The sequence below is a fragment of the Rhincodon typus genome, chromosome 1 (assembly GCF_021869965.1).
Source record: "Rhincodon typus isolate 14 chromosome 1, sRhiTyp1.1, whole genome shotgun sequence".
NCBI classification, from domain to species: domain Eukaryota; kingdom Metazoa; phylum Chordata; class Chondrichthyes; order Orectolobiformes; family Rhincodontidae; genus Rhincodon; species Rhincodon typus.
This window is the reverse complement of record NC_063332.1, coordinates 125692479-125704590: the sequence shown is the minus strand read 5'-3', so window position 1 is coordinate 125704590 and position 12112 is coordinate 125692479. Positions and strand designations below refer to the sequence as shown.

Sequence of the window (12112 nt, the reverse complement as noted above, 5' to 3'; positions counted from 1 at the left end):
CCCCGCCTCTTCGACCTGTCTGGTTCCTCTCCACCTATCCTCTCCTCTATCCATCTTCTATCCACCTCCCCCTCTCTCCCCATTTCTGATGAAGGGTCTAGGCCCGAAACGTCAGCCTTTCTGCTCCTATGATGCTGCTTAGCCTGCTGTGTTCGTCCAGCTCTGCACCTTGTTGTCTCGGATTCACCAGCATCTGCAGTTCCTACTATCTCTGAATTTCACTGTTTGTTTATTTTTCTTAGACTGAACTCCAGTGTCCAGAGATGCTTGTAATTTCACAGCACAGGCACTCAGCTGAGAGAGTTCACTGCTCCTTTTTTCAACCTTCCATGTGGACTCCTGCTGTCTTCTCCCATTTTAAACTACTGTTGTCTTGACCTTTTCTCCAAAAATTCCAAAACAAAGCAAGAGCTTGTAAAACAGTAATTACTGCTTCAACAAATTGAGGAAATAAATTCCAGCACTGAAAAAAAAAGGAGCAGCTCTTGCAGCCATGATTGTCTCCTGTCCGCCATCTTGGCTTCTTTCTCTCCCCTACCCCATGAAGATAATTTTCAAGAATACTACTTTAAAGGGAAATACCGCATTTATACTGCATAACAGGACAGTGCTGATTGGTTAGCAAGTGGACTGTGATTGGTAGAGGTGTTGCTGTGGAGAATGTACCAATTAATGATGATTGACAGTTAATGGTCAGGCTTTAAATTTTGTTGGAGCTGTCCATGGATGAAGGTAACATGGCTTGTGGTTTATAGTGGATATGGAAATTGCCAAAGAGAATAGATAGCGGAGGAAATAGTTTACATTGTCAGAATCATAGCCTTCATATTCATGGCAATCAGATAAGGAAATAAAGTGCTTCCTAGAAATCACACAATAGGGTAGCAAGCTAATATAAAGTTCCCTATTTAAAATGGAACAGAAAGGGAAAGTTCAACCCACCTTAATTAAGATCCTTTTGGTAATTATAATTACACATATGTGTACACACATATTCATACAATAAGAGTAGTTTCAATTTGCAGTGGTTTTAATGTACTAAACATCACAACTCTAATTGGACTTCTGTAAACAATTAGCCTTGGACACAGAAACTGGTTCTGATAAGAAACGCCCTGGAAAAATGAATGGACTTCTCAAATTTCAATTCTAAAGTTCATCTTGCTTTTTGTATTATCTTTGCAGCTGTAACTTGGCATTCCTTGCTCTGTCAATCACCTTATGATCTTTGTGTCTTTGTATGTTATGATTGGCTGTACTGCACACAAAACAAAGCTTTTCACGGTACTTAGGTACGTGTGACAATAATAAATCAGATCAAATCAAAACCTTGAGACCCATTTACCAGCTAGTTCAAAGTTTGTAAGAGAGAAAAGAGAAAAGAGTCCGATCCCACAATAATCGAGACTTCTTAAGTAAGCCTATATGGATATGTTCAAATTATAAATGCAATTTGCAAACTAGCATTGGGGAATTAACTAAATTCCTATGGACAGGTAACCTTAGACAGTAGTGAGAATTCCCCACCACCCCCACACCATGCCTGTGAGGAGGGAGGATTGAATAGAATCAGTGTTAGAAGTTGATGGATAGCAGGGAGGCCCGCTAGCACAGGGATTGAATGACAAATATAGTGTAAACACCAAGGACCAGATGACATATAACAAATGGTATAAACAGATAATCTCATGGAAGAATAATGAGAAAGAGATTGCATTGAAAAGGGGTAAAAGCAATTGCAAAACATTAAATAGCCATTAAAATAAATAATCACAGTTTCACAAGGTACACCCACTCAGCACAATGCAGCTGGCAAATGTCTGGGAGGAGCATACAGTAAAAGGGGATGATGTCAATGTTGCACATAATCATTATAATACAAACTGTATAAAGTACTGTACCTGATTGACAGAGTCAGAGCATCTTGGAGTCTGTCTCCAGAGACATCTCCCACATGGCATTAGCAAGTGGTTCCATATAAAGATCAATTTGCGCTGCTGAATGCAGGATTAAAGACTCCACTTTAAAATCTCTCTCCAACAAATTTGAAAGCAGGCATACTAACTCTGATTGGTCAGAACATTGCCGTCAAAAATGAGCAAGCAAATGTCTGTCATCTATTTTGTTGAATCAAAACAGGTGCAGTGTTGAGGTGGGATGACCAAATAATTCACTCGACACCCAGGAGCTCACTTCCAGTAACAAGCAGTTTATTAACATTTCACTGGTGGGAAGAAACCCTCTGAAAATCCAGAGAGCTCTTCACCAAACAAAGGAAAACATACATTTTTATGCATTTGTTTCATCTGCATTTAACATTTGCAAACTAATCATATTATTAATTCAAAAAGGCAGCTCACCATCACCTTCTCAAGGGCAACTTGGGATGGCAAGAAATGCTGGCCAGCCAGTGACACCCACACCCCACAAATGAATAGAAAAAAAATTACATACCTTTCCAATTAAGCTAATCATATGATTGCATGGCTAGAGATAGGCAGGTTTGTAGTCAACCCCAGTCCCCCATGGTCTCTTTATGTCCCTTCTTGGGGCTTTTCACAAGGACACTGTGTTCAAGTGCATTTTGTCCCAGACATTTGCCAGCTACACCATATTAAGTGCTAATTAATCAGATACTTAACTACCACTTAAGGACCTTTTAAATTGTATGTTAACCTCATTACAGAAATACAAGAGAACATTGATTTTTACTAATTGTTAAGATATCAATTTTAACAAAGTTATGTGTTTACACCTAATATTAGAATCCTTTAGCTAACGATTTAAGAGTAGTTTCTTTCTCACTGTGTTTACTAGACACCCCTGGCTTTATTCTTGGGGTGTCTTACAATATATTCATTCAACCCCCATTCCAATGTCTGCTAGTTTCTGTACCTGTGATTCAATTCTCCTTGTAATGATATGGAGGTTGCTTTTACTGTCTGAGACGTGTTTGTTCTCATAATTGTATTTGAATCTTTGCAACTAATGCTTTTAGTTTTTTTTTGTATATAGATGAATCTATAACTACTTCAGAATCTATATCTATGACTAAAACCCACTAACTAGCTAAAACTAAAACCTACTTTTGGTATTGCAACAGATTGATTAAATAATTCAAGGGAGATTCACTAGTTAAATTTAGTGTGAAATGTTCTTATCCATATCTTACACTGTATGTTCTATTTTAGTTCTGTTACCTTGTGTCAACAGAGCTACTATTGTCCTAACTTGTGCAGGCTACATTAAGCAAATATTTTCACAAGCTCGCTAAGACTACTGTCAGCCATGTTCTGCTGCTTTAGCCATGTGCAGTTGTTGGCCATTTTGTGCTGCTCAATCATGGGCATCTCTAACATGTAGGATATGCACATGTTCTTTCAGCATACAAAGAACAAAGTTTTATGTATTAATATATGTGGTTTCCAGTACAAACAATTGCACACACTGTGATCCCAATTGACAATTTGCTTGTCAGTGTAATTATTTGCAGACTCAGGATTATCCAGCAAATGTTGTCTAATTGATAATCGCATCTAATTTAGGCCACTATGTTGCAAGTTTTGCATGCCTGGGCTGTTTGGGTGCAGTCAATGCCTTGCTTGTTGCAAACAACTGAAGACATATATGATTTGATACTCTGTGCCAGACTTTGGGACATACGGTCTACATACCTGCCATAATTGCCTTTTTTGGGTCTAAAGGTTCAGCCGAGATATCAACAATACTCAATATTTCAAATACCATTCCACTAATGGTACACCTTTATCAAATTACTAATCTGTAGTACACATTCACAATGACACTATTGCTTTGAAGTCACACAAACCAAGCTCAATCAATCAATCAATAGATCTCTTGGAATGATTTTGAAAGAGTTGACCCAACTCTCTAACCAACTGTGGCAGTAAGTTGTTTACAAAGTCCTTGTTTTGCACACCTTTGCTCTGATTATGTGCCATATAAAGTAACACCTGTTTCTGCCCCCTTTAATTGTTTTTTAATTACATCACTGTCCTTTTCGAAGTTATGGCCAGATGTGTTTTCTCTAGCTTGCCACTCAAGATTATGCTTGCATAAACACAGATAGCTGCCTGGGGTTCTATCTTCAACTCTCTTATCTCCTTCAATGCTGCAGCGAAGAAAGCATATATATGGTCACAGGAACAGTGACCTTACTCTCTGACATAACTTTTAAAATTACTTTGCAAATGTTGACAAAATTCTGTTTCTTGACCAATATTTTCCCATGCTGCCTTCCTATAATTCCGTTCTTCAGTCAGGACACCAATTTCTTCTTTGATTCCCATTCTACTGACATGAAACAAACCCAGTATGCACAGTTTCACCACCAACCAGTTCACATTCATTGATAGGAAAGTAAAAGTATATGGTTACATAATTCAAAGTAATTAATACAATAGAATAGTAAATAATGCATTTTCTTACAGAATTCTTTATATGTTGGCCTTCAGGATTCATTAAGTGCCTCTACACATTAGTGGAGGAATGTGACTGTGTGATTTAAAGTCAGAATTCATAAGACACAGAATTATTATTGGAATTGCTGAGTCTTTGTCAGATTTGTTACAGTCAAAAGAAGATTTTACTCTAGAGAAAACCATAGAGATGGTGAGTGAAGCAGAATTCTGTAAGCAACACAAATCAGTCCTAAGAGGAGAAGATCAACCTTATCACAGGAGATCAGAAGAGTCCATTCAGTTCCTAAGGTGCAAATACATAAAAGATTCATGTGAGAAACTAGCACATTACATAGACATCAGATATTAAAGGTCTTTGTCAGGGCTATGGAGTTAGGAAATGTCCTAGATACAGAGAGTGCTCAACTATTAAAGAAGAATGCTTTATCTAAAATGCATTAAATCACTTTCAGACAATGTGCCAAAGTGTGACACAGCCACAGAAAAGCAAGATGACAAATAGGTACCGAAACATAGATTTTAGTGATGTAGGACAGTCTACAACTGAAGAAAAGTCGAAAATGTTCCCAGAAGAAATAGATGATCCATTTTTGATAGACGATCCTATCCTTTTGGCATGGGAATATTTATGTCAAGGGTTATCTCACAAATTTCAAGTTTAGTACAGAGACAAGCATCACCACAGTTAGAACCATCAGTTTTCTATCTTTTAGCCAATCTATAATCCATGCCAATACATTCCATCCCATGCCATGTGCTTTTAAATTTGCTGACCATCTTCCTGTGGGAGACCTTACCAAAAGCATTCTGAAAATCCAAATATACTATATCCATCAACTCTGCTTTATCAATTCTGTTAGTAGCATCCTCAAAAAGCTCCAATAACTTTATCAAACATGATTTTCCATTTGGAAAGGCATGCTGTGTATAATTTTATCCAATTGTCCGTTTATCACAGCCTCTTTTTAAAACTCACTTGGGTGACTTGGGCATTGTTGACTAAGCCAGCATTTATTGCCTATTCCCAGTTGCCCTGGGAAAGGCATCTGCAGTCATTTCTTTTCTGAGCTAATTACTTGAACCTCTGCCATTTATTTGATGTAGGTATATCCACAGGCCATTAGGGAGACCGTTTCAGGATTTGACACAGAGACGTTGATGGAATTATGATATATTTCCAAGTCAACATAATGAGTGGCTTAGAGGAAAACTTTAAGATAGCAGTCTTCCTATTGCTCCTCTTGTCTTTATAGATGGTAGTAGCCTTGGATTTAGAAAATGCTATCTAAGGAACCTAAGGAATATATCGATTGCTGGGCCAGTAACATCCACATCCCATGAGTGAACTAAAAACCACAAATTAATCACTTACCTTCTCTAACATTTCTTTACTCCCAATTATAAACTCACCAGACTTTGCTTTTGATCGACACACATTTATGAGTCAAACATTTCTTTTTTGCATGCTTGTGGAAGCTTTTACAATCCATTTTTATGTTTGTTGCTAGATGGCTATCATATTACCTTCTTCCTTACGTTATCAGTCCTCCTTTGCTAATCTAAAAAATCTTCCAAATCTCTAATTTATTACTGTATTTTTTCATTCATTCACAGGATGAGGGTGTCGCTGGCTAGGCAGCATTTATTGTCCATCCCTGATTGCCCAGAGGGCAGTTCAGAGTCAACCACATTGCTGTGGGTCTGGAGTCACATGTAGGCCGGACCAGGTAAGGATGGCAGTTCCTTTCCCTAAAGGACATGAGTGAGCCAGATGGGTTTTTCCCAATAATCAGTGGTGGGTTCATGGACATCATTAGACTCTTAATTCCAGATGTTTATTAAATTCAAATTCCACCATCTGCCAAGGCAGGATTCAAACCTGGGTCCCCAGAACATTATCTGGGTCCCTGAGTTAACAGTGCAGCGCTAATACCACTAGGCCATCACCTCCCCTCAAACTGTTACTATCTGGTTTATAAGCCTTTTCTTTAAATTATATGCCTTAACATCCTTTGTTAGCTGTGATAATTCATATTTTTCGACTTTTTGCATCTTGAAAGAAAATACAATTGCTCTAAGCTGTGTAATAATTCTTTAAATATTGTCCATTGCCTCTGTACAATCATGTCTTTTAATGTATTTTCCCAATCCAGCTCATCCAACTTGTGCTGATGTTCGAAGGAGCAAATTACTGCAGATGCTAGAATTCTGTACTGAATACAAAAAATGCTAGAAATCACAGGGGGTCAGGCAGCATCTGCGGAGAGAGAGCAAGCTAATGCTTTGAATCTAGATGACTTTTCATCAGAGCTGACATGAAGTGTGGAGGGGACAGCATTTATGCAGTAGTGGGGAAGTGGAGTGCTGAGGGAGAAAGGGTGTTGATAGTACAGATTAAGTGACTGGAATATGAGAATGACAGAACAATGATGTGTCTAACTGCTAGACTGGAAAGGACAGATAGTCCCACTGAAGTTGGGGGGAAGGTGGAGAGAACATGGTGACAGAGAATGCTATAAGAAAAGGGAAGGAATGGGAGTGGGTTCAAAATCTGAAGGTGCTGAACTCAATATTAAGAAGGTTGTAAAGTGCTTAGTCTGAAGATGAGATGTTGTTGTCCCGGTTTGCGATGTAAGTCACTAGAGCATTGCAGCATACCAAGGACCGACAAGTGGGCATATGAGTAGGATGCTGTGTTAAAATGACCAGCTGCAGAGAAGGTCAGGGTCATGCTTTGTGCATGAACCAGAGGGGTTCTAAAAAGTGGTCACCTAGTCTGTGTTTGGTTTCTCCAGTGTGGAGTAGGCCACATTGGGTGCAGCAAATACAACAGAACAGATTGGAGGAGGTACAGGTGAACTGCTGCTTCACCTGGAAAGCCTATTTAGGCCCTTGGATGGTAAGCAGGGAGGAGGTGAAAGGGCAGGTGTTGCACCTTCTACGGTTGCATGGGAAGGTGCCGTGGGAAGGGGTGTGGTGTTGGTGATTGTACCTGATGCTTTCACAGCTTCTTCAACATAAATTTAATGCCCTTCATTCAGATTTATCTACCTCACTTTCAAACATAATGTAAAATTCTACTATACTGTGGTCACTCATCACTAAAAGCTCTTTTGTAAAATTACTAATTAACCCTTTTTCATTACCTAGTACTGGATCCAACATAGCCTTTCCTCTGGTCGACTCTTCAAAATGTGGTTCTAAAAAGCCATCCCCAAATTTGTCCTCCACAGTTTTAGTGCTCAGTTAGTTGACCCAGTCTATATGCAGATTGAAGTTACCCATGATAACTGTATTGCCCATGATACACATTTCACTCATCTCTTGCTTTATACCATGCCTCAGACTTCCATTACTATTAGGTGGCATTTTGCTCCTTTTTCATGGCTTCTCTGAATGAATTCTGACAATTGCAGCTTCAATATATTATTATTGTTTCCTTAACAATTACTGAATAAATCCTTTAATAAACAAATCCCTTTCTGATTGTAGTTGTACTAAATCTGTTTAGCTATTTGTGGAGCTTTATAAACTGAGTGCCATTCCTTTAACATTTTCTTTCTTGGTGATTTCCACTTCTGTGGCTCTAAACAATTATCATCAATGTCAATTTGAGCTGTAAATATTTTGGTTATGTTATTATCCCAGCTGATGGTACTACTAGATAAATCAGGACCCAGAATGAAACTTGGCTTGATAGCTCGTATGTTGACTTCTGTTTTAGATGGCTAACATGGTGGTTAGTCACTGCAAAAATTCACACAAGACAGCAGATTTTCTTTAATAAGAGATGTTTGTTTGACAAAAGAAGAAATAAAACAACAACCCAAGCTATCTAAATAAAGAAGAGTTAGAAAAAACTCAAAGTACACAGCAAAACAAAATTTTGACCTGTTTCTCTATTATAGAGACATAAGTCCGGAGAAATCACATGCCTATCTCAACTCTTTAGGGTTTCACTTAACTGACTCCTTCTAGCCTTTTCCCCATGGATCACAGAGACAATTTGATAATTTCTTTCCAAGTCTGCTGACATGAACACATCACAAATCTAAGAGCCTCAGCTTCCTCAGTTCCAGAATGTTTCATATTTCTATCCAGTTCTGTTGGCTTGACCGCTGCACAATTTAGACCCCTCCGCTGACGTGACTGGATTTCTGGGAACTGAACTGAAAAACTTCCAAGCAGGAGAGGAACTGAACCTTGCTTCTGAACTCAACTGTGGTGTTCTCTGAACTGTGTTTAAAACTTGCTCAATTTTAGATTCTTCTAAATTGAAAACAAAGCCATTGACTTTAAATGTTTTCCCTGCATGTCGTAACAATATAAACATCTTTCCAATAAAAACGCAGGGGTCTGCAATCACCTGTTTTCTAATCGTTGCTGGATTTAAATCTGTGTTCTGGAAGGACTCGCTGGCCTTGATTATTTTTTAAAAGAAAACTGTTCATAGAAGTAATCAATGCTCATCAGCCCCTCTTTTAAAATCAAAATTCCAAAAGTGTCATTAATATATTTATAAGTTATATACAAGTCAGCATGCTTACCTCTAGCTTTTCTGGCTTGTAAACTATGCCCCTTTAATTAAGTATTTTTCCATTAGAGATATCAATTTTATTCATGGAATCTCTGATGTCTGTTCTTTTTCTAGCTGAAATTCAACTTAGAACGACACATAAAGATCATTGGCAAGTCAATCCAATCTGTAACTGCCTTGGTGTGACCTATGCCCCACCTCCATGGAGTTCCTCACTCATTCTTGCTATTGCATGTTTCTTACCAGGTTTGAAATACTTTTTGTCATTGACTGTAAATTCTGCCTTTCCTGAGGTTCACTTCTGTAGAGTTCTCAAACGTTCAGCTCTTATAGTTGCTGTCTATTTACACAAGGAGCATTCTTAAAGCTCTGTCTGATGAAATTTTCAGACCTCCACTGCATGTAGGAGGCAGCTACATGGAGTTTGTACCACTTGTTATTATGTTTACAATGAATCCTCACCAGTGCTTGTCATGTTGTATGAGTTATCAAGTAGATCTGGTAGAATCTCCTACTGGTAAATGGCCTGCTTGATCTAACATGGAAGAGGGAAAACCATCTGATAGTCTAACAAGATGAGGTTCTTGTCCTAAATAAGAAGTAGTTTGTTGCTTGGTAGAAACTATGGACAAGTTACAATAATATAACATAGATCCAGATAGAAGGGCTTAAACTGCTCTCAGGACACACCCCCTTCAGCATTCACCTTTTTAAACCCCTGCTCCCTCAAACAACAGCAGGTAGGTTTCCTGGCAACTAGGCATCCCATCCTGCTGCTTGGTGCATGCTTCCAGACAGTTAAAGGGCCCTTGTCACATCTGGAAATTGGAGGGTAATTGGAAATCTCAATCAGTCTCTTTTTAGTGACTTTAGCAGTCTTGCTGCCTACTTGGGAGTGTGCCGCCCTGCAAGACTCCAAACCCACCTCTTATAAATGGTCACTGACAGGAACAATGTTTGGAAATGGCCAGACTGGTATTTCTGCATTCTTTCTGTCTTTGTTCCTGACCTCACAGATCATAAATTCAGTATTTTTAGTCTGACTATTCAAAGAACCATCAATTTGTAGTTTACTGCAAGAAATCCAGCTGTCATTTTATATTAAGCCACAGACTTTCTTACTGTGAACACACCTGCATAATGGTTACCATCCTGATTCAGCATGTAGTCTTAATACTTTAAATAAGTAAGAAGGATTCTGTTTTCACAGTTGCATCTCTACAGTTCAATAATCCTGTCATACTCTTCAAAATAAGGTTTGATTAATTTACTCTGTTCACAGGCAGTTTTTATTCTTTTCCTAAGTTGTTTATACTTCTCCAATTCTAAACAGTTTCTCTGCAATCTAGTCATGTACTGAAGAGTTCAAGCAGTAAAACCTTGCTATACGCTTTCATTATGGAAGCCATTATCCCATCAAGAAGTTCACCTTGAGGCAGTAATTACATAGCCAAATGCAGTTTCCCAATAGACTACTTGCAGAAACAGTCTCCCTTGTTCCAGTCAGGTTTACTAAAAAGCATGAAGATTGACATATGTTTCTCGATATCAGGGCGTGTGCATGGAGACTCTGAGGCTCTTAGTTGGTACGATGGCTTTTGAGAAATATGTAATTCAGTTAGGGATGGCAATAAATACCAGCCTAGACAGCAATACCCATGAGTGAATTTAAAAAGTGCATATATTTTGTATCCCCTGATGAAATCAGCAGGGTGCAAGGTTACCATTTTCAAATAGGAGGCCATTCCTGGGTTGCTTCAACATCTTGAGCCTCAGTTCAAGCAAGTGAGAATGATGGAAAGAAGGAATGCGATGAGCTTCCTCCACTTGTCTACACTGTCATCACCAGGTCGGGAGGTGAGGGGCTTTAAAGTCAGTCCTCATCTTTTAACATTGGATACCTATTCTGAAATTTTGACAGACTGTTAAACTTCATACTTTAATGAAAGAGGTAAATATGGTAAGAGTTCATTTTGTTTGTTAAATGATAAATGATACGCTATCATATCAGGGAACTCTGTCTGCATTTCCTGTTCCTGTTTGGAGCTGTTTTCTGAGTTTTCTGCTGACAGGAAGGTTCTAACACCAAACTCTTGAGTTTGACAGGAAAGTTTAAGAAGCCTGTGTGAAAGTTTTCAATTATATATTTCTCAAAATGATAATCATGCCATAATTACAGAAAACAAATTGTTGATATCCTCTGTATGTGTTTATACTTGTGCAGAAAAGCGATGGTGAAGTTACTCAACTAGATAGACATCTTTAATGCTCAAGTATTAAAGTGCAATTAGCTCTGTCCAACAGCCAGTCCACAACATAATTTTACCTCATAACACAGGGAACACAAACTGCTGATAACAAATCCATAACCATGTTACGTCTCTCTTAATCATAAGAGCTGCAAAATGGATTAGGAATTCACACCTATGCAATATCTAGCGGGCAATAAAAGTAAAAAAATACTCGCTATGTGCTTAGACTCACTTAAAGTCAAGACAAATACAGTGTGAATAATAGAATTGTTTCTTAAGAACTAGGATCTAATTGTTTTGTGAATGCACATCCAGGGTGCCATACTTAACTGCCGCACTGCAGAAACTAAGCAACAATGTATCCATCCACTGGCCATAACCAGAGAACTGTAAGAATTACACTTAATGATACTTTAGCCTTTTTAGTCTAAAAGTGTGCTTATTTTGAACTACAGGGGAATAAAAAAACACAATGTCAGCGGGTAACTGTGAACTAAATTGAGAAAAATCAGAGAGACAGAAAGAAAACAGAGTTGCACAGAAATGAAATGGACTCTACTGCAGCAATGAGCACTTAGCTACAGCCCATAATGATTAGAAGGGTGATTCATAGAGGCATTTGAGAAGTTAAAGAAAAGTGCAGATTGACAGACAAAAGCATTCAAAAAGGTATGGCTGAAGATTGAAGGGAAACCCAGCCAAATTTCTTGAAAAATTCAGCACACATCTCCAGCCAAAGTCAAATCATCAGATCCATCGATAGGAATTTCAAAGCTTTTTTTAAAATTCTTTTACAGGATGTGGGTGCCACTGTTAAGGCCAGCATTTGTTGTCCACCCCTTACTGCCCTTGAACTGAGTGACTTGTGACATTATTTCAGA

At 38.4% G+C, this 12112-nt stretch overlaps 1 protein-coding gene across 6 annotated transcripts in view; it reads right to left on the bottom strand.

Moving 5' to 3' along the window:
- Nucleotides 1–2572, bottom strand: part of LOC109912968 (SH3 domain and tetratricopeptide repeat-containing protein 1) — an 84383-nt gene extending 81811 nt beyond the window's left edge. For 5 of the 6 annotated variants that reach the window (XM_048599761.1, XM_048599797.1, XM_048599782.1 and 2 more), the window contains exon 1: nt 2455–2572. The gene's annotated coding sequence lies outside the window, so the exon portion shown is untranslated. Of the gene's footprint in view, nt 1–1901; nt 2009–2454 lie in introns of those variants that run through there. The other variant, XM_048599767.1, reaches the window with a different exon arrangement.
- Between the last annotated feature and the right edge of the window lie 9540 nt (nt 2573–12112).